Source organism: Liolophura sinensis, chromosome 12, assembly GCF_032854445.1.
Source record: "Liolophura sinensis isolate JHLJ2023 chromosome 12, CUHK_Ljap_v2, whole genome shotgun sequence".
NCBI classification, from domain to species: Eukaryota; Metazoa; Mollusca; class Polyplacophora; order Chitonida; family Chitonidae; genus Liolophura; species Liolophura sinensis.
Window position 1 is genome coordinate 13621565 of NC_088306.1, and position 24517 is coordinate 13646081.

The 24517-nt window shown below is 36.1% G+C and overlaps 2 long non-coding RNA genes across 2 annotated transcripts in view; one reads left to right on the forward strand and one right to left on the reverse strand.

The window, feature by feature from the left end:
• LOC135479883 (uncharacterized) overlaps window positions 1-23911 on the reverse strand; it is a 42067-nt gene extending 18156 nt beyond the window's left edge. The window contains exons 1-2 of the long non-coding RNA XR_010445881.1: window positions 23791-23911; window positions 8724-8897 (exon numbers count right to left, since the gene is read on the reverse strand). This is a non-coding gene — a long non-coding RNA (uncharacterized LOC135479883). The remainder of the gene's footprint in view (window positions 1-8723; window positions 8898-23790) is intronic.
• Window positions 3574-6459, forward strand: LOC135479444 (uncharacterized). The gene is made up of 3 exons (XR_010445851.1): window positions 3574-4124; window positions 5097-5150; window positions 5428-6459. It is a non-coding gene; the product is annotated as an uncharacterized LOC135479444 (long non-coding RNA).
• Window positions 23912-24517: the final 606 nt, after the last annotated feature.

Consider the following 24517-nt stretch of genomic DNA (forward strand, 5'->3'; position numbering starts at 1 on the left):
TTTTGAAGATCTATGCATCGAAACGGACATTCGTAGACCAGCCATCAACCAAAATGGACGTTGGGAGTCAATAATCGCAAGAACATATATATAATTATGTTATATTATATACAATTCCCCGGAGTAAGTGGAATTAGTTAATCTTCGAAGCAAAATGCAACAGATTCTGGAAGCTCTGTTCGTATTTTTGTATGAGAATTATCCTCACCATAAAACTTAAGAAAATTAAGTGAAGGCGTTTGGTGGGACAAACCATTTTTTGCAGTAGGTCTGATAACTTTAGATGTTGATTGAAATCGTCACACAACACACCAGATTTCACAAATGCTACAAGGTGAGAGATGTACACGCCATTTGGAGTACTTTTCGGTGTATTGCTCTCAAAGAAACGATAACTTACTTTGTCAAAATTGAAACTTGTCGGAATGTCTGCGTGACAGCAAACCGTTTTGATGTTTGTACAAATACAGATCCAGACAAGACGGGCTATGGTATTGTCTGTCTGAATATCTCGGGAGATGAAATTGCCACCCCTTTGTCAGCTTATGGCTGTCTAGGGAAACGGGAAAAGATGCAATGTACCGGCTTCACGCACGCAATAATCTATTAGCAATTTATTGAGGTGATATTAAGATGTCTAGATAAACGATTGTGACATTTGCTGCGTCGTGCTATAAAAGGATAGTCACCACGTTAGTATTTCAGTATCTTGAATATTGGCGAACAGTTAATTGTCGGAAGCGTAATGTAAAAAGCAGATCAGTTTTTCATGACTCCAGGCATAGGTTGAGGTCAGACGAAACGCAAATCTAGGCCCTGACACAAGTAACAGCTAATCAGCATATATACAAAACAAACTCAGAGCGTTTTCAGCTGGCGTTTAATTCATTTACAACCATGGCTGCCAAAGATAACATGGATTTATATTCCATCAAATATATAAGGACTCGTTTTCGTCATGGGCCATCAACAAAACCCAATGATGTCATCCACTCTGACGAGGATCCAACTGAGGATGACCCACCGCCGCCAGTGTATCCAGACCGAAAATTTGTTATGTAATTATGATATCGCCAAATGATTACACACATCTGATTCATTTTTATTGCCCATCAAATACTGAAGCAAGAGAAAATCTCATGAATGTTAGCAATATATTTATTGTTAAACCATAAAAAATGTTATGGACAATAACTGGGTGTATAAAGAGATGAAGGGAAAAGCCTTATGCTGGTGATTTGGATTGATAAGGAGAGGCCAAGGAAGGCAACTTACAGAGAATCAGGCAAAACCAAATTTTCTCAGACCCGTAGGCCTATAAAATCTCAAAAGGAGGCAAATGTGGAACAGGTCTTGAGATTCATGTACTCTAGAGATCTAGATAGGCCGTCAACAAATCCTAATGGCACCATTTATTTTGACAGCGATCATCCGTCACCATTTTGACGATCCAGACCTAACACCTAGTACGTGATGATGTTGCAAAATATTTAAACTGTTCTAATCTGTTCAGGACGCTGTTACCCTCTTCGTCTGAGGAGACAAAGGAACGCAAATATTAAAGGCAACGCTAGAATTTGTTGTTTTCAGTCAACGAATGTGGTTATCCTGAATTTTAAAAATATTTATATTTTTGATATATGTATATTTACAGATATTATCATAATTCAGATTAAACGCAAATGTTTGGATATAAAAATAAATTCTGAAATATATAAATGAATTTATTCAACATGCATCAGACCCTTATAGTATATTAGGTATTATTGAACAAAATTATATATCAAGATGTACAGCCGCAAGTATCCAACAAACTAAACTATTTTCAAGAAGCCTTTTCTCCTGAAAAAAAAAACGGACAAAAATCATTTACAATTAATCTTGAGGCTCTTTCAGCTTATATTTGCATCATTTGTATGTTTCTTCTCCCTTAAACTTTTAATTGATTGTTGGATGGAATCCATCGAAAGTCCTAATCTCGTAAGTGTATTTCTCAAAACCGAAAGCATGGACATCACCGGTCCGAAAAGCAATAACAGTTAATGGGTTAAGAATCAAATCTGTTCACGGCCAGTTAAAAATCATAGTATTTTTGTGGTCGCCCTGTGGCCAAACTGTTCGATCCTTAAATTCTCATGGTACAAAGTTTCTCATTTTTCTGACGACCATCACTAGTCACCTGCCTCATGAATTCTTATGTCGTATACGACCAAAAGTCGAAATTGTTGGATTAACTGTAATATTTGTTTTACAGGACCACAAAAAAATCGCTGTGAAAATTGTATGAATTCGCGTACAAGGGGTTCACAACAGGTATTATTGTTTAAACAGTCTTAATTCATCCTATACTATCCTAGAGAATTTGTACTGATGCCAATGTTTATGAATGTGAACATAATACAGACGAAAGCAAATATATTTAGGCCTTTTACATGAGGTGCATTCAGTCTATTTCGGTTTTAGTCTTAAACGTTGGCGTGGCTTCATTTTTTCGGTTATTGGAGTATAAATGCAAAAATTGACTACTCGAGTGCTTATGCTTTCAGTTAATTACTTTGCTTTAATTAATTGATTATTTAATTTATTTGATTAGTGTTTTACATCGTACACAAGAATATTTCACCTATACCATGACGGTCATCATTATGGTAGAAGCAACCGGAGCCCAGGGGAAACCCACGACCATCCGCAGGTTGCTGAGGTTATGAGCTGGACTTCAATTTACAGCGAACTTGGTGGTCCTGTGATTAAAGGAAGTTGAGTTGCTTACGCAGATGTCAATTCAAATGCGAGATGTCAACTTACCCCTTAGCACCAAAATCCAAAGCTAATGCCCCTAAAATGTGTTCAGTGTGGGCTTGTTGAAGCGTAGTTTGGTGGCCTTGTGATTAAAACAAATGGAGATATTAACCCAAATGTCAATCCAGATGCACATTGGCAAAACTAGTGCCACGAAAGTGTGCCCAATGTATCTGTGTGTAAATGTACCAAGTTTAGTGATTGCTATACGACGGTTTATTTGGATTTCGTTATAACTGCAGCTGATACTATTAAACTCATTCCTTGGATCATTCTGTCTTTCTGATTTGCATGCTATATATATTCCATTTCCGAGAGAAAATTTAAGTCAACAGGTCAGCTTAGGTGCTCATGAGTTTCAGCAAACACTTGGGAAAAAAAAACATAAAAAAACGAGTCAGTCGACAAGAAAATTGTCTACACAAATTTGTTTATAGAATTTTTTCTCTTTACATACTAGTTATTTTGTTATTTAAGTCTTTAACACACCATACCATCAAAGGTGGTTGTATTGTCTTGTTTTTTTATATAAACCATATATTTCTATGTTAAATGTTTGATCCTTGGCAACCATGGGAAATAGAGAATCTAAGGTATCTAGTTCATGTCCGAGAAAGGATTTATTTAATGTCATTTGTAGCTACCAATTGGACTATAGCTTGAAAAAGTACACAAGTATACGGAATCATTGTAACATTGTTAACTTGAAAGCCCGCAGTTGCCTTGTTGGCTGAGCAGGCTGTTGAGTAATGAAGAAATAGCTCTACGCAATAGCTGTACACCTCGCGTTTTCCATTGTGACATATAACTGGTGTAAAAATCTCTCAGTATAACCAGTTTTTTTATTTCTATACAAATTTAAGCCACAGTTGATATTTACGTATATATTCCAGAAACCTGTCATTAGACATGTTCTATCAAAAGGGTTTTTGTGGAGAGTGGCTTAGACCCGCCTTCGCTGTAGGCGAATCATGGCTGTATGCTTTAACAACTGGTGCAAAATCATGCCATGTCCGCGCATGATCAGTGGGTGATTTATTGGGACGTGTTCCAAAAAATATATTAGTACTTAATAGTCGATCGACTTTAGATTGAGGCGTACAGTCAAGAAGAAAGAGACGAAAATTCAAGGCTTTAGTAAACTGTCTTAATAACAAATGCAAGTATGGCTGGCAAAGGCAAAATGCAGAAGAATTTACCAAAAACCAAAGTCATGGAAAACCGACGTCAATATCGTGACGGGCCATCCACACGACGTGATATTCCAAACGCTATCAACCTGGACGACGATCAGCTTCCAGATGACGATCCAGATAGGAGATGTAGTACGTGGTGATTCGTAAATTCGTGACATCTATCAACGTTAATTGAAAGTTTAAAGATTGTCCATATAAACCATGGAGATGTTTTTGTACCTAAATGAAATTGGCGGATGTACCCTGAATGCTGAAATGTACGAGTGTTTAAAATCTGTGAAATGAACATCTAATGTGGAAAAAGACACCCGAGTATATGAGTGAAAAAAAAACCTATATAAAAACATATATGTTTATTTAACATAATCTCGCGCCCAGTCACAATGTTTCTAAACAGAGTAACGAAATAAATCAGTCCCGGTGCAGGAAAATCTTCTCGAGTGTTATCAGGTTACTTGATAGTCGTTACTATAAGCACCTGTATATATTATTTACTTATTTACTTTGTTCACAGGAACAGATAATCACGATGTTTAAAATCACCACAGTTCACATGCCTGTATTATATACAAATTGTATGTTAATGAGATAGAGCAAGCTCCATGGAGCTTTATTCCCGCCAATATGTTTCTGTATGTTTATATGAATCTCATGTTTTGTATATTATATTAGTGAATAAACAAACAAACAAACAAACAAGGTCAACATTAATGGAAGTATTATGCACGTATGACCAAGAAAATATTTCAAGTATCGAACATTAAGCCGGGTGGGAATTTATGTTCTACTCTTTGAATAGTTCAAATTCCCCATATTTTGGCTCCGTAACTGGACATTGAATTTAAGTTTCTATTCGTATGTTTTGTTGTTTTGTTTTCTTCTAATATTTTCTATCCCATTAAATGAAGTGATATCTCAACCTCAGCATGGCTTTTAGATTTTTTCCGTGGAACAAGAAAGGGTTATATTTGCTTCAAATATTTTCCAAAATTTGAATTTTTTTTCAAATGTCCGAAAATATTTCATATGGCAGTATGCGATGTTACCGATAATGTTATACGTTTTATGTGCACCTGTTTTCCTGTTTGTTCTGGTTTACAGGATGTTCGTGCTGAGGAAAAGAATGTAGAAAGACTCGCAGTTTAAGGAAAATGCGTGGGTAAAAGTTTTCTTTATGTTATTTTTATGTTTGCCAACACGTCAATAGAGTGACTTTTGTATATATTTATACTTCATTATTTATTCCTAAAAATGTTTTTCCATCCATGTATGCCGAGCGCGTAATTATGTCCACTTTTTATCTAAATTTCATAATGTTTCTATACAATGATGTTGTTTTACCACACCATTCACACTGCCATTTATAGCCTAAAATATTTAACTCCTGTTGAGCATTTGCCTGACCTCCGTTTTCTTTTCCTTATATTTGCAGAATGGAATATCAGCTCAACAATTTTCTCGAGAATTTTGGAGTCGACATTTTACAAGTCTTGAATGAAGCCTGGAAACTTTGTGTCTTGGTTTTATCAGTGTTTAACACTTGCAGATCTACTTCTGATTAACAGGGTAAAGCATACTTTCTCTTGATTGTTAACTTGCTTAGATTTTCGTTACATGATTTTTAAAATACATACATATCTTTATTTTAGACATATCACGTGTAACCGAAGTTGTAGAGAGAGCTAATTCTAAATTTGAGATTTCGAATTAATGTGCTGTACTTAAGCTACTCATGTAGTACTTTTATATATCTTAAACATATTTAAACCACGGGTTTATACACTTTAGTAAGGGATGTTAGGTGCATGCGTCCTTAGATACTTTCCATTTGAGCATAGTTTTCAACAAGTATGCAAATTAGGCTTCTGTGGCCATTTTAGCAGATCACGTGACACATTTTACCCTTTCATTCTATTTTCTATCTTAGTTTATCACACAGTGGTGAAGCATTGTGTGCTAAATCCACGTAAAAACCTACGAAAAATGCCGAAAGTGTCTTTGAAAAAAAGCAGAGGGAAGTTTAATATGCCATTTGATATGACAAGTTCAATAGTGCAGGTCTTGTTTCCGCAAAATGCATCTCGATACCTACCATTTTGAAGAAAACTAATTTCGTACTGTAAAATAAAAACTATAAACGCTAGAATGATTGGACTTCGTCTTGTCTTCAAAAATTCTGTAACATTTTAATTATCTGCAAGGAAAAAGTTTCTAAATCTTATAAAATCGTTTGACTGCAGTTCAATTATTGAATTGAATACGATTACAGTTTTTTTCCTGCTTTCTCTTCAGTCACAAAACATACATTATCTTTCTCACCAAAACATTAGCAACTGTAATCCAATTACAGACAGTTTTATGTTATTATTTCTCGGAATACAGTTCTGTCTGTATGTCTGTATATGTATTTTCTGTGGGTGGTATTTTGTTGAATCTAATTAAATCGTGTGAGTTTATTATCTCAATAGCAATATATGTGTTTTGTTTTAATATTTGAAATTCAAGTCGTCAAAATGAACAAAATAATTATCAAGTAATTCCAGTTTCTCAATTCTTCATCGCGAAGGTCGCTGCTTACCTTAAATAGTTTTCGTACAAATTCAAAAGATCATAAGCTGCTACCCAAGTGTATTTCAATGTTGCACCCTACGACCGAACGCCATCATCAACAACAACGCCGCAGTGGGGTGATATAGGTCCTTGTTGCAAGTAAATCCGTGCAGACAAATCATACCAGTCTGGTTGAGTGAGTGAGTGAGTGCTTGGGGTTTGACGTCGTCCTTAAATTTTTTTCAGTCATATGACGACGAAGGAATCCTTAGAGTGCATGTAATGTGTCTCCTTGTTGCAGGACGGATTTTCACCGCTCTTTTATCTAGTGCTGCTTCAGTGAGACGCCTTACCAAAGGCAAGTAAGCAGCCCCGCCAGAGGCATTATACTGATATGGGTCAACCAGTCGTTGCACTATCCCCTTCATGCTGAACACCAAGCGAGGAAGTTACAACTTCCTCTCTTAAGGTCTTACGATTGACCCTGGATCCACCGCCTCCCGAAGCGAACGCTCTACGCTCTGTGCTATCGGGGCCGGTCTAGCCCGGTACTTTTTGACCAAATATTGTTCTATTGATAAACAAAATATTTAGTCAAAACACTACCAAACCAGCATTTCTAAGCCCCATTGACCTTTTATGTTTATTTGAAGTGTTTCAAAAATAAATGTGCTTGCGCTGTAACAAATATGTCAGGACCTTAAAGTATGTGCACATGCAAGTCTATGAATTTTAAGGCTTTACAATTATCCATGTTTTTTTCAAGCATGTAGTTTTTAGACACCACTAGCTAATTTGGGACTAACTATTAGTATTTCGATTAACACAGCCATGTTGTATTTTTAAAACCAACCCAAAACCATTGCTGCCTTGAAGCTAAACATTGACAGATGAATTGACAGCAGCCCTTTATTTTTCACCATTTTGGTACAACGTAGGCCTGTCGTTTTGGTGTAAACTGCGTTTAAAAATTTGTCATATTTAGAGTCGCATCACTGTGTCTAAATTCACAGTCTACCTGTAATCCTAAAGTGCTACTAGAGCTGTGTTTCACGGAAATATTATAAACAAAACTTGTATTTTAGGTATCTGGCGCTATGTTTATGTATAAGAAGTAAATAAAATATAACGTACTAATTGTAAATATTAATTTTAAATTTCAATTTATATTTTTGGGAAACTTTTTTGTACTAATTAAACGGTTGTATTTTATGTGTGAATCCAGTTTAACAGCAAACTGTACAAAACAGAAACAATAGCAGATTTCCATTTTGCGCGAATGGTGGACAGTGGTAAGTCATTTTCTCCATTGGTTACACAAGGGAAATAACCCTTTGACAAATTTTACGTTCACATTTACGTGTATCTAGTAGTAACTACGTGTGAAGCTTTGTCGAATTCGGAAATTTGTTAAGTTTTAAAATATCCCCCGCATTTTATATATTTTGCTAAAGCTATAAACATTTTAAGTATATCAACCTAATCAATCAAAACAAATCATTGAGACACATTTGGACATACCGGAACTTCCGAGTTGAGGCATGAAATGGACATAAAATAAGCATGACAGTAGGCATCACATAATAATGTTACATAATATATATATATATATATATATATATATATATATATATATATATATATATATATATATATATATATATATCACTATATTATATATACTGCATAAAATATAAAAATGTTGAAAAAAAAACCCAACTAAAAACAACAACAACAACTAACAAACAACAACAAAAAAACAAAACAAAATCAACTGCGTAGACTTCAGAAGGGTTAGAGTAAAAAGCAGTGGAAAATATGTACCTTTCCCGGCTTAAGTTTTGGCGTCACAGAAAGTTTAAGCATTTGTAACCAACTTGTGGGGGGCATCCGGTTGACCTACTTTTAACAATACTGATCATACGGTTGGTTGGTGATGTCGACTGACAGAGTGGAAAGATCTTTTGCAAAGTTTACCGGTTTGGCTGTAGCTTTAAGTAAGGATTCTTGACAGGTGAAACCCATACAGATGACCCTCACTCCGTCGTAGGCCCAAATATAGCCTACATACATGTGTATAAATGATAAAATCTTTGATAACATAGTCAAATCAATCAATCTGTCAAGTAAATAATGATAAAAAGCACACAAGGAGAAGCAATGAAATCGTTTTCTGACCTTCTAGGTCCTTCTTGACCTGTATGTTGACGTATTCGTTGTCAGGGTTAGGCTGATTTTGCCGCGGTCCATTTGCTGCTATGGCAACAGCTTCGGTTGTTTTCGACTTGTAATCTTCTCCGGGATTCATTTTGCACTATTTCTTTTAGACCGGGGTGTATTTTGAAAATATCACTGCAAAGCAAAAATAAAAACACTGACATAGTATAAACGATTTGAATGGAACAGGCTAAGGATGTTTTTATCGCTAGATGAAACAGTTTTGTGATTGGTTTTATTTTTGTCCACGGGCTCTGTACTTTTCGTATATTATTATGTTACAAATGTGTTTTTACTGCAGATTTGCTACAGTGATGGCGAACAATTTGGATTACATTGTGGAAGGATATCATTGGTGTATATGTCAGTTTTAATATTCTGTCTTAAAAGGACATGAAGCAAAGTTTACTTTAAAATTATTGCACTGTATATGTACCTGTTAATCTATCCCTTTGATATATCCACTGGGGATTTACGCGGTCCTTTCCCGGTCAAAGGAAAATTTGACAAATTCAACGGTGATCCGGGTTATGTGTCACTGTTGAAGTCGCACTGAACACTTTTTGTGACGTTAACAGTGGTGTGTGGAGGAGAAATCAGGGGAGGCAACTCGATTGATATCATAAGAAAAACCCTTATTAAATTGAGTACTACTGAAATCAAAGTCAAGAGTAAGAGAATCACGTCACAACTAAATCAAGCAAACAATCAATCAACGTTCATGCATGTCAGTAAAATAAAATAACGCGGGGTGTATACCTTTAACTTCATTTACTTTTCCAATCATTGAAAAAAGTAAATGCCGTTTCAAGGGACAATTGACCTACATATATATGTTGATGGGCAAAGATAGGGTAAAATCGCATGTGTTACTAAAAGTGAAACAGGTAAAAAAGGTGAGGAATAATAATAAGTATAAACCTCAGTAAAACATACTATATCCACACTACATTTTTACTGATGGCAAATGGTCACACAAAACAGGTCAGCCATTTGTCAGTTTACCTCAACCAAGAGTGAGTCTGCTTGGGGTTTAACGTCGTACTTAATTTGTCAGTCATATGGTTACGCAATGTTAGACAGACGCCCTGAGCAAAAAAATCAGCTGCCTAAAATACATGATAATACACGAAAGTTAAAACCGCTTTGTTACTTCATATTTTTGACCAATAGCGAGCTTTAAAAGTCGTAAACGACTTTCGACGCCTTTGTCAAACTTCATGTACCTGAGGCCATTCTACAAGAATAAAAAATATAGATCAGTCGGTTCATAAGTTGTTGAGATTAAGACGTTGAAATAAAATTTTTAAATTTCACGAAATCTGAAAATTGGCAAACCGCATGACCAATTTTTCTTCGTATTTACACGGCACTGCTCCTCGACATACCATGAAACAAACCTATGTGTAACTTTCAATAACATCGGGAGGAATTTACCACCACTTCTGGCTGTACCAAAATTCGCATAAGTTTCATGCAGCCTTACACAAACTTGCATGTTAAATTGTGACAAGATTTTTGGCGATTACGTGAAAATTTCATATTATGGGACTAGTTCTTTGAAATTTCTAATTCTGAGATCAAGGAGGTCTGAGAAATGTTTTCGATCTTATGGTTGGCCTGTTTGTGTGCTATTTTCATTGGCCAGCCTAAGCCTAATTTACATACGGAGATACTCGATACTAAAAAATTTTAGTTGTCACCCAGCAATTATCCATTGTGCTAAACTTGAAGAAAATCGATTTGGTGGTTATAGAGAAGAAACGGTTTTCATATACATCCAGTACCTCGGGCCATAGCCAAGTACTGTGTAAAACTTCAGCAGATTTGAACTGGCGGTTTTTGCTGTAGCTGGTTTATAAAATCCTGATTTTCAACATAACATCGCCGAGACAACCCCCCTAATAATCCGAATAGATACAGTACACAGATATTATACTGGAGTTGACACTTCCGTATATCCCATCTCAAGCATGCACAATATGTTTTATTCTATAAATATCATGTGACCATGTATTGGCGGTTTATTTACTTATTTACTTGATTGGTGTTTTACGCCATACTCAAGCGTGTGCATTGACGAGTTAAGTGATATAAAAATATGTCATCTAATAAATGTGAAGAAATAAACTGTTGATGAAAACAAATATTCTGAAAAAAGTAAGACCGTTAAAAATATAAGGTAATGGCATAAACTGTGTCTGAAACAGAGCAAATTATTCATCGAACAAATAGAACAAATTATTCATGGAACAAATGGTGCCCCGTCATCAAAGTAGTGTTCACTAAAAACTGAAATAAAGTTATGTTTCCTGACGAACTGTGGCGAACACTGAACGAACCACAGAAAAAAATGTGTAAAGTTTACCAGATTGTTGGATGTAAAGAATAATGAGTAATGAAAGAATGTAAGAAAAAAACAACAGACATATAATAATTTCAACGAAATAATGAATGTAACAAAACAATGTAAAGCAAACCGAAACACCATGGTACGAAATAATGAATGTCATGAAATAATGTAAAACAATCAAAGCAATGACATAATATAACATAAATGGCTGTATTAAAAAAATATAAACCAACCACAACACTGACGTAAGGCTTTATCAACGACATAATCAGTGTAGTGAAATAATGTAAAACAACAAAAACACTGGCGTATAATAATGCCGTTGAAACAAAGTGTAATGAAACAAAGCCAAACAACCGAACTACTGAGGTAAGATAACAGCAATGAAATAATCATGGTAATGACATAATGTAAAATAATGAAAATAATTGTCGTATATGATAATGTGAACAAAATGAAGTAGCATTGTGAGGTAGAGTAGAGGAAATCGCCGATATATAGCATGCTTGTAATGGTTTAACTAACAAACAAGATAATATAACAGTACATTTTTATATTGGAAATCGGGAAAATATTTCACCTAAAATAATATCATCGAAGTGAGGAAATAGCATTATCACTAAAATGAGATGTCACTACACATGACGAACCAAAAATATGAAATAATAATTAAGCCATAAGAAAGGTGCATTTCTTTTAAATAACATTTAACCGAAATGACATAATTGTAGACTGTAAATGATACAAATTGTCACTAAAAGCATTTCTTAAAATATGTATGTTTAAAGTCAAAAATATTTTTGGACTCTGTGAACTGAACACTTTAAAATATGTTTTATAATGAAGACAAACAATAAACTATTTCCAAAATTAATATTTTAAGAGATTTAGATATCAATTCATTTACACGCACTAAGTCTCCGTATACCAGTAGGAATTTCTTTCTAAATACATTTATTAGTTGTGGAGTGGAATTCTCAAAAAATGGTTGACTATAGTAACGAATTATTATCTTCAACAGTTTATGTAACAGAATTAATGGTGTTCAGATCATAGTGTCATTTTCATCATCTAGAAAGTTCAGCTTTAGAAGTTTACATGCAGAACAATGATAAACCTTCCGTATCGATTTAGGGTCTTGCGAGGATACAAGGTGTATGAAAGACTACAATTCTCAGAGTCGATGGAAGATTTGTGATGTTTAAAACTTTATGAAACGCCACCATCATGATTATCGATGAAAGATTTGTCATGTTTAAAACGTGTGTAAAACAGCACAATCCTGATTATCGATGAATGACTTGTGGTGTTTAAAATGTGTATGAAACACCACAATCCTGATTATCGATGAATGACTTGTGGTGTTTATGACGTGCATGAAACAACACATCCCTGATTATTGTTGAAGAACTAGAACTGCTGTACATATATATGGTGAGACTGTTTCTTAACTTTAATGTCACTGGGTTTAATTTCACGTAAAAAGATCAGTTTCGAAAAATATTTACTGTGTGACCCGCCATACTTCATAGCATGGCACGTTTAAGACGAAATGAGTCGAAAAATACATCTAATTGTGAAAAATTGTTGGACAATTTCCACAGCCTGTGTTACGTTTTATTTGATCTCACATTCCTAGTTGTTTTGTTACATGGGAAAATGCACAGGTAAAAACGTTAAAGAATGTCCATAACAAAACAGAGTAGTTAAGTAGAAGAGACAACACAAAGTGCAAAGAAGACACGAGCCTTTTCATTCCTAAATACCGTGACTAAATAGTATTAAAATATCAATTTCAGTTCCATTTTAAGGCCGTAATTCACGTTCTGTAACGATACCGATTAGGGCCACACGCAAGCTACGGGCTGCCACAGTAACGACAAGATAATCACCTATTTGCAACATGCACAGATAGAGACAATTTAATGTGTGCCTATGGTGTGAAGGCACACACTGTTTCCATACACCGATGCAGGATAGCTTATTCTCTGCCTGTGTCGTATATGTCAGTCGTACAAAAATTCCTTCCCAAATGATCACATTTCAGTTCACAGTTCCGGATTTTTTTACAGCCAGTATGCCAAATTTTCGGAAAGTCAAACATATTTAGACTGACCTTTTGTATGATCAATATTTTGGATACTGGCGTTTATAAAACTTTCATGAGTTTATTAATGCCACCATTAACTGTAAGCCAGTAAATTTAAATCCTGATTGAGGTAAAACGAATAAAGAGTTGTCTATAGCCATGGTCAAATGTCGCTAAACAGTGAACAGAAGTGTTTTGGGGTACGTAATTTGCTATTATATACGCATCTATAAACAGCTAGAATAAAACCCTAATTAAGGTAGCCTGACAAAAGGGTACGGCGTAAACCACTGACCTTTGGTAAGTTGTCAATCGCGTATTGTCACCAAGAACGTAAGACTAGTCGGAGCCGGTTTATTTTCTATTTATTTATTTGATTTGTCTTTTACGTCGCACCGAGAATATTTTACTACAGCGGCCAACATTATGATGGAAGAAAGCCCACGACCATTCGCCGTTTGCTTTCAGACCTTCCCACGTAGGACAGGATAATCAAAGTTGGGATTTTTTTGCTGTTATGTCTATCAAAGGGCTCGATATGAGTCATTTTCAGTGACTGTGTTCTGACCGCGCATGCGATTATGCCGTTTAGTGGTGACTCAGCACTTCAGTTGTCAAACCGTCTTTAGCACTTAGAATTAAAAAGCCAATATGTGGGCGTCCGATATTCTGTCTATAGAAATCAATACAGAGACACATTTCTAATAATTCACATAAGTTCATGTAGTCTTGAAAATTCGTTTAGTGGTTGCTCACCTGTACTTTCCCTGCCCTTAAAAATGACAAAAAATATACACATTTGTGTTATATATAACATAAATTTTCTTTCAATGTCAGAATTTTCTTGTCATTTCATTTTTAGGTCCCGTTTTTTTTCCAGATAACTTGAGTAACATTTGTGGATAACTTCTTTTGTGGATGGAACTACATAAGTAACAATCATAAGTTTCAAGGGTGCTGTTTGCTCGACTTGCAGGTCCAAGCAAGATTAGTCGTCTTCGTTACAATGACTACGGGGAGAACAATAATCAAAGAAAGACCAATTTGGAAAATTGCTCTCAAAACACATATATATGCGGTACTGTTTTAAATCACCTTCCCCGGAGGGCAACGTGTGCAAATTTACGATAACCGAGTGCGAAAGGTCACTGATGATTCATTCTGAACTTGAACAAAATGTAAAATGAAAGCAGAGTTTTCTCTGAGAAAAACTGCATGTACTTGCACCCCTAAAAAAAATCGTGGGCGTTGCTACACCTTGTCTCTACAAACCTATGAATGGACCAATTTCTGAGAAGTGGTGGCACACTGAGAGAAAGGAAAACCTTCACAAGCCGACGCTACCTTACATGTATGTATCTCAAAACGCCTCGTCCCACATTCCCACAGGACAAGATCAACGAAATTTGACTGGGTTTCAGTCGTTTCTAGATGCTTTTTCATGAACACAGCAACAGTGCCCACTTAAATCAGTTTTAATAAAAGCGATGAATTAATTAATCCTGAAACGGAAGTGGCGCAAGTGACGCAACACAATACTATACTGCCAGCATGCGTACACTGTTTGGTGATATAATGGGTTATATGAAAGACTTGTTCCCAACACCTGCGTCATTCATAGGCTGTATTCTGGGTACAGGTAGTGTTGTTTACATATCAATCCGCATATATCCACATCTTGCCCAGGATGGACTCCAAACAGCATTTAGTTTTATCACCTACTGCCTAGTGTTTGTAGTGCTTTGATTGTTTTATTCGCATATCGGCCAGTCATTTGTGTTTCATTAGACACACATAGGTTCGAAACACCGAACCAGACAGCATTTGACTTGCTGACTGTTTACATTCACACTATAAAGCTTTTGGTGTATGGCAGGGCACTTTATGTTAGGCAATATTTCATTCAGTTTCGGGTCTGCCCGTTCACATGCACAGCGATTGAATTCGTTGGTCATCTTATAAACAGAAGTTAAAAACCCATACCCAGAGTGTTTGAAATGTGTGCTTTAGTAGTGGTGGGTGGGGTGGATAGAGCATGATTTTAGGTACTCGAACGTGTGGTAAGAAATGTTATACGATATTTACAACTATATGTATGTGTGAAATATAACACAAATGATAATATAACACAAATATCTCAGCAAAAATCACTAAATCTGCCTCGCAGTGACTGCGGTATAAAACAAACCAATAATACAACGTCGACAAAATACCACATTTCTATGGAGATAACGAGATAATAGGTCTAGTGCATGCTCAGTTATTCAGCTGCATGTCCAGTATAATAAAAGCAATATATAGACATGTGCCAGGGCGGATAGGCTCATCCATTATTAGTAAATATTTGCTATACAACAGAAACATGTATACTTGAAGACAGGATGTTTGATCATTTTTCATTACATAAAACAAACGCTTAGTATTAGTAAGCAATATATATATACGACGTAAGTAAAATGTTTTTGAGCAGGATGTAATCTACAGATCAAAATAAATTTGCATAATGGTGGAATTAATGTAAATCAGGTATGAATATGTACGACTTCCTATACCATTTGCTTTGGTTGAATATGAGTTGACCATATTTCGTTGAAATAACGTTTGTTAAAATTACTCATACTAAGTGTCCGCACGTACCTTTTTAAATGACATAAATACAACTGTGCGCCTAGTAGCCTCTATATTGAGCAACCTAAACCGTGTAGGGTTTCCGCCAACAAAATATTCAGCTGTCATTAAACATTACATTGTACAAATCTGTAGCTGTGTGTACAGATCGTTATGAGCAAGAAGTGAATTTATTTAGGTTTACATAAACAACAATTAATTAACTGTATACAGTATACACCCCAGTGCAGGTAAATGATCGATATGAAAAACACATATATTTGGCAAAAACCTACAAAACAGCTCTGACGGACATTGTGTGCTGACAGCAGTATTGCATTGTTGCTGTACTACCTGCACGTCTATGCACTACATTCGTCACTACCGTTTTAGGGTTAATTAATTACTCGCTTATATTAAAACTGATTTACGTGGGCGCCAGTCTTATGTTTATGATAGGGAAGAAATCCAGGAACAAACAAAACCCAGACGAAATTAGGAGAAAAGCTATGCATGGACTGATTTCTGCGAAATGAAGTGGCACACTAAAAAAAAGGAAAATCCTCAAGACCCGGCATTTCCTTATGTTCCGCAAGTCGCCCAGCATTGTCCAAGGTTTGAACAGCATTTCTCACTGTGGTTGAGCTAGGAAACTCTATCTAATATCAACTAATATTTGATAAATTTTACAAGCCGGCGCTTCCTTGTGCTTTGCAAGACGCCCAGCATTGTCATACATTTGAACAGCCTTTCTCACTGTGGTTGAGCTAGGAAACTCTATCTAACATCAACTAATATTTGATACATTTTGCAAGCTGGCGCTTCCTTGAGTTTTGCAAGACGCCCAGCATTGTCATACATTTGAACAGCCTGTCTCACTGTGGTTGAGCTAGGAAACTGTATCTAATATCAACCAATATTTGGTATATTTTACACTGCATTTCACCTAAAATTTAACATTTTTATAGTAACACATTTTCGCTCTAATTCATTCATATGTCTTAATATAGGGCCACTTTAGAGTAATTGGTGACGTTTGGTTGTTTTTTTATCAGAAAAACGTAAGTGTTGACAGGAAAAGCATCAGTTTTTTGCGTTATCACTTTTGGTTTAAACGTATTTATTTCAGTTGCTTACACCGGAAGTCATGGGTTTATATCGTGTAATATTCGTAATAACATATGCATTGTAAAGTTTTGTAAAAAGGCAAAATTGCATTTTGTTATTTTTCACGTGGTACAAGGTCTAATCTAGAGCTTTTACAATGTAACTATATATAACAAAGTAGCTATCCCATAAGTATATATATTATATAATATATATATATATATATATATATATATATATATATATATATATATATATATATATATATATATATATATATATATATATATATATATATATGTATATATATATATATGCACAAATGGAAGAAACACTTCGAAACAAATCATTATATTCAGCTCAGTGGATAGAAGGCTACAGCCATGAAGGACAGTGGTAGCAGAAATGTGGTCCAAATAACCAGATTGTCTGATATTTTTAAGTACGTTCTCCTTCTGGACAACATATCTGCTACACTCTAAAAACAAAATGAGCTGCCGTCTTTAGCGACTTGCCACAGATACATTTGGGAGCGTTAGTAATATAATTGTTATGCAAATCGGCATTTAGCGAGCTACACCCATTTCTTAATCTACACAAGATAATATTTAAACATCGGTTTACAGCATAATGCCATGCTGGTGGAACTGGCAAATATAATATTTTTTCTAGAGCTATTTTGAATTCTTAATAATTCTTAATTCTTCTAATTGAATATGGCAATCTGTTCCAGTCACGCACAGTTTGTGGGAAAAAAGATTTACTAAAGGTGACTGTTCTGCATTAAAAGTTGTTAATTGGTCTTTTGATCAAATTTGGTACAGATTAAGCTGATGTGTTGGTACTGGAAGCTTGTTTTCAAATACACTGCTAGATGCGTCCTGGAGGTTACGTTGGAAGAATAGCAGGCGATGCATGTACCATCTCTGATGCAACTGTATAAATCCCGATTCTTCCTTACGGGGTAGAGGCAACACTTTTAGTTAAACCAGTAATGACGCGTAGTGCGTCCTTTTGCATGTTTTCTATGGTAATATTGTCCCAAACTATACCCGCATATTCCAATGATGGTCTTATAAAACTTTTGTACATAATTTCTAGGCACTTTCGATTCAGACGATATTTAAGCGCTCTGAACATGGATAGTTTATTACTGGCAGCTTCTATGAGTTTGCCTATGTGATAGGTCCAGTTTCCATTATTACTAAAAACTAATCCTAAGTGTTTATGTGATGTAGAATGGGTTATACTTTCACCTGAAAAATTAAATATTAACTGTGACAGTTGTCGGCATCTTGAAACGGTAAGCGTTACAATCTTTTTTTGCAATGAACTCACCAAGCAAAGTTCTGGCCCAAACAACAATTTTTTCTAGGTCATCATTTAAAAAGCTATTGATGTATTCGGATGTCAGTTCGTCGGACATAACGTAATGACGGGTGTCGTCAGCAAATAACTTAATATTATTAATAGTTTCATGCGGAAGGTCATTAATAAAAACAAGAAACAGTAAAGGGCCTAGTACAGAGCCCTGTGGGACTCCAGCTCTCAATGTTCTGAGATCTTACTGGAAACCGTTCAGTACAACCCTTTGTTGTGGATGTTGTAAATAGTCCGCAAACCAGTTGAGCATTCCACATTTATTCCAAGTGAAATTAGCTTAGCTAAGATGCCTTTGAAATGTCAAAAAAATGAAAAATACTTCTTTCCCATCGTCCAGGGCTTTAACAGTGTCAAAATCAAGATCAACGAGTTGTGCTGTTGTTGACTTTGATGGTAAGAATTGCAAATGACCGGATCCAATAATGTGTTAGAAGAGGGTCTCGTGGGTTCGTTAAACTGGGTCATACGGAAAGTAGTGATTATAGTTGACAGATATTTGTTGGTTGGATTAAGTAAGTTTTCGTTGAGGACGCGCGTCAGTATTATGTTGTGATTTGGGAAAGTGTTGATAACACATACTAAATTCTTTTTAGAACCTCCTATAACCCCACTTCTGTTCCCGGAGGTCTACATATTACGCCAGTGACTGTGGACGGTTTGTCGAATCGCTCCAGCCATATTATGTCCATGTCATTTTGCTCCAGATCAGAGTGACGAGAAAAAGATATCCTTTCGGACAAATAAACACAGGCTCCTCCCCAAGATTGGTCACGGTCACGCCTAAGAGGCTCTTGAAACCCAGGTATTAAAAGAGAACTATTTGGAACAAGAGAAGTAAGATGGGTCTCGGTTAAAGCTATAACGTCAAAGTTGTTGAGATTAGCAAAAACTAAGTCTAATTGGTGTTTGAGGCCGCATACATTAAGGTGTACAATTGACAGGTCCGTGAAACAGGGTGCTTTAGACGGACCCGAGTTCAGTTCGACATCACCACTAAGTAACAGCGCTAAAGACATTAAGCAAAAGCAGATAAAACTTTTACATACCAAACTTTAGGAGAAAAACCATGTATACACTTAAAATGAAGAGATATTTTTTGTTTTATTACATTAAATGTTGTTTTCCTCACACATGGAATTGAAACCGTTATTTATATGCAAGACAAATAGTCCTTGGTTATAAACAGAAACCTAGATTGTCTCCTTTCCACAAAAGACAAACTATAAAGCAAATATGTAAGTTTTTACAGACAACTTAAACGTAAAGACTGAATTTCTTTTCAAATGGAAAGGAAGACATCTAAAAGACAAAAAATTAAATTCATTTGTGATCGACTCCGTGTAGAACCATTGTATGATCAATGTATAATTTTATTCTTATAAATGCTGACTACAAAACCGATAATAACTTTCAATCACATTGGCCATAATCAGGAATGTTCCTTTCACTACAGCGGCCAACTTTGTGACAGGAGGAAACCCAAAAGAGCCTGGAGAAGACACCACATTTCATAGATAGACACTAGATAATCAGCAATTCGAGTCTGAATGGTGGTGGAACAGACAACTGCGACGAACACTTAACGCACTTGACCTATGGAACAACCAACTGCGCCAAGATGAACACTTAACGCACTTGACGTAGAAACAACCAACTGCGACAAGACGAACACTTAGCCCACTTGACGTATGGAACAACCAACTGCGACAAGACGAACACTTAACCCACTTGACCAATGGAACAGCCTACTGCGACAAGATGAACACTTAAAGCACTTGACCTATGGAACAGCCTACTGAAGATGAACACTTAAAGCACTTGACCTATGGAACAGCCAACTGCGACGAGATGAACACTTAACGCACTTAACCTATCAAGGAACCTTATATTTGCATACAATTCATAAACTAAATTACAAAATCGTGTGCTTCTTTTGCTACCAGGTGTTTTTTATTTTCCCTTCGCCTTCCTTGACTGAATGATCGTTTCCTGGCGTTTTCATTCTAGGCGTCAATGGTTCTATTCCAAAATTTACATAAGCAATTAGAATAATACCCTAACTGGGGTATATTAACAAGAGGCCGCATAGTACCGGTTGCGTAGGACCATTTGTCCCTTATTAGTATCACAATGTCGTCGCTGCTTTGGTTTTACTCTCTTTGCCCGTTAAATGCCGTAAATCTCATTTCGAAGACATTCGTATACAAGGTGCTCACCACAATGGACCTTCCGTATCAATAATCGAAAGGCCACCAGATAACCAGAATGTAAAGTTCAAAGTTATGATGGATTTATGAAGAGAAAACCATTGGAGAGTTTTCATTATTGATGAAAAAGACTTTAAAGAGTTCAAAAATAAACTAAAGCTACCCCCACCAAGAAAAAAAATCTTACGCCAATGTTATTAGGCTATTTTGTTTTCGTTGCTATTAGTGACATTAATTAACTATGGCTGTTGCTATGCGCTAATGATGTCAAAACAGTAAAGGCCCTTTGTTCTGTCAGAATAGGCATTGTGTGGTGTAGCCTGGTGACTTTTGCCCTTTTTAACCAATCGAAACTTTTTAAGCTTTTGTTAATTTGGATATTGTACGAAACTTTATAGCTCGATGGAAAGACATTCGATCCCTATGCAGAGCCCCGAGGTGACAGCTCGTGCATTAAAATTGTTGCTTCGGGGGTTCGGATTGGTTCGGAGTTTTGACCTCTCCTAAACAAAAAGGGGTCACAGGGCGGGCTAGGGCAAGGTTTTACATGTATTTCAGGCCCATTTATTAACAGGTCCTTACATGCAGAGAGAAACGTTTGTGGCTCGACCGTACTTAAGGGATGTTGGTTTTCTTGAAGTGTCATCACAGCATATAAGAATGGAAATTAAGATTAATTATTTAATAGAAGAAAAATTAACATTCTCACGAAGAACAAGTGCATGAAATTTCAAATGCGTCATAATCAATAAAAAAAAATTAAAGATAATTATGCTGCAGGCCCCAACAATATACCCCAACAATATACCCCTAACTGAAGTTATTAGCCAAGAGGCCGTATTCATGGATTAGGTGTGACCATTGTTTTCCCTGCTCTGGTTTTACTCTCTCTGCTGTATATTTTGTTATATTATTGATAGAAACACGATTTAGAAGAACACTATTCGGTATAGTAAAATGTATTTTCATGGACTAAGATTTTGAAACGACAACCTTTCGTTCTAGCTGGCAGGGTACACGGATATTTTTTATCTTGTGTTCTTTAGTCAATGTGTCAATAGTTGCTTGGCAACTGCTTGATCGCATGGCTATAATCTGTTTACACGCTTTTTAATAAAGGCACCGGACACTTTACTATATATAAACTTTTCCCATAGCAACAGCCCCTATAGAAATCTATCTTCGGTTGAATAATGTGTCAACTTTGTTCCAATCTATCCTCTTCGTCGTATATACATACGCATTCTATCACGTTTCAATTGGCCGTGCCATCACAGATATTATCAGATAACCTATGAGTTTTTTACTTTGGTCATTTACTGTGCGTTATTGTTGGGAAAATAATTCCGAACCCTGGCTGCTCTCTAGTTAATGAGGTCGCATAAGAAAACTTGTTCAATCATGTAAGTTTAATCTTAGAGTCAGATGTATTGGTTTACTTTTTTACTGGTTGCGTTCTTTGTTAAAACGAGTCGGAATACACATTTAATTTAAGAGAGCGCTAACTATACACAATAAGGGCCGGTCACACATTTCAAAGCAGCCCACAACCATCCCAGGGAATTTTTTTTAGGATATAAAAGTATGCATGCATACCGTGTTATCACTGTCTGTCGAAACACTTCGACGAGACATCGCTGCTTCAAATGGAATTTTCCCTTTGATACTGAAGGCAAAACATATGCCTTAATGGGTTGAGACGATGCATGATATGTGAAGTATTTTGAGTGTTTGCTTTAAATGATCGATGACTAAACAAGGTAAACGTCACAACTGTTTTCACTCCTGGATAGGACGTTAATGTTTCAAGCAATAGCAATTCTTGAATAGACGTTTCAGTCTCAATAGCTCCTCGTTGTTTGACCCTTAAAATTAGTACAAAAAACATCATATGCAAACGCCATATGCTAAAACAGTTATTCACATATACCTCTATATTTAACACAAATATTCATAATTTATAACTGAAGAAAGGTCAAATGCCCCATGCACCTGTAATACTGTGATCGTTCACAACGGTCAAGGATACGAAATAAGTCATAGCCTTAAAGGTTTCAATCAAATTTCAAAATTGCATGGAGGTCAAACAAAACAGGATTTCCTATTGCTAAGGCACGGTTTCTGGAACGTTTTTTTAATTCATTTAATTCGTATTTTGCGTCATAATCAAAATTTATGAGTATGGCGGTTAAAATTATATTGTATAAATTATCTGTATAAATTACACATCATGAAATTTTAACTGATTTATCCATCTGATGCAATCTGTTACAAAACACATTTTTCAATTTTCTGCATTCCTTTTGAGTAAGAGAATATTTTGTTACACAGACAGCGACAGCTTTTGTACAGAATTTTTCACATAAATTAAACCTATTTTGATACTAGACAAAATTTAGAATGGCCTTTTAATGTTGATAAATGTTACATAAATGTAAGAGCTGAAGTTTACACGTGAACAATAACCTGTCGGGCACAGTGGTCTAAGACTCACAGGAATCGATCATTGGGCACGGTTGGTATCAAAACCGTTACCGGTTGGAAATCAGCACTCGTTTGAAATGGTGTGTGCGCGCCAATGAGTCATCATAAAACCTATTTGAACAGGGAAAAGGGAAGTGAAACCTAAATCTCCGCACCCTAAAATATCAGCATTTTGCAACACTTAGTTATGGGCATGTTGGCGTATGGTGGATTTTTTTAATCGAATTGCCGATTTTTTCTTTACTGTGTTATTGGGATGACATTGAGAAAATGTATTCACGTCAAATAGGTTTTGACGCACGTATGCATGAAATATATTTAGAAAATATATGTATAAAAATAGTACAACTCTAATACATAATGACTAATTTTGTCTAATACATTGTCTACATTCAAACTGTAACACCTGAAAACAGTCAAATAATCACATAATCCATGCATGAATCATCTCTATACGTATATACAGAAGACGAGAGAAAGACAGGGGAAAATGGCTGTTCGCACGTGGCGTTTATACGAGAGACTTTGTCAGAGTGTACCAGACGAATCCAGGCCATCGGTTGCCGTTTTTCTGCCGTTGTGTCTATAAGAGGTTAATCTGAACGCAAACTAAAAATAGATATCAACGTTTCTAACATTCAGGTGTCTGGCGCAAGACAATTAATGTTCCTACTCCATACTTAATGAGCCACGTGTTTCGCATATCGAAAAAACACATGCGCACAGAAAGCTGAGATGTCGATAGAAAAAGGAATAAATAATAATGGACAGCGCAATCAAAAATGTGAAATAGCTCACCTGAGTAATTCATATATTTAGAAAGTTTCTGTCGGGAATCTCCCAAGGTAAATCCCTCACGTTTCACAACCTTAGCTGTATTAGGCTGTAATATTCAGGCGCAGACACGCGGCAAAAGATTGGGCGGAGCAAGTGTCAGAGAAATCAAGGGCGTGCCTTTGATATAAGCTGTCTCAGCATGCATAATGACCTCGGGACTGACCTCTTCATTCACGCTTCCTGCTATGTCGTGAGAAGATCGTGAGCATTTGGAAATCTAGATTATTTTCTCCCTTATAAGTATATATCATCATAACTGTCGCCAGCGATGACAGTTGGGGGGCCTCCGTGACCGAACGGTCTACAACGCCTGCAGGACGCAATGACACAAGAGCCTCTCACCAAAGCCGTCGTCCTGAGCTCAAGTCCAACTCATGCTGACTTCCCCTCCGATGGTAGGTGGGAAGGTCAGCCAGAACAAAACTCGGAACCAAACAAAGTTCAGCGGTATCTGGTTAGACAACAAACACCGAGGTGTTAAACCCTTCAGCAATCTCGCGCAAATCCGCGATCGGCTCATACTGATGTCTGTTATATAGCTACTACTTCAAGAAACTTTTAGTTTCTCATGATTTACTTAGGCCGAGTTCAAAGTAAATCCATGTTTTTGGCATCAAAGGGTTTACTGTAGCTTTATTTTGCTACTAGTCCTAATTATAAAGATTATCAACTGTTTTTAACTGTTTAT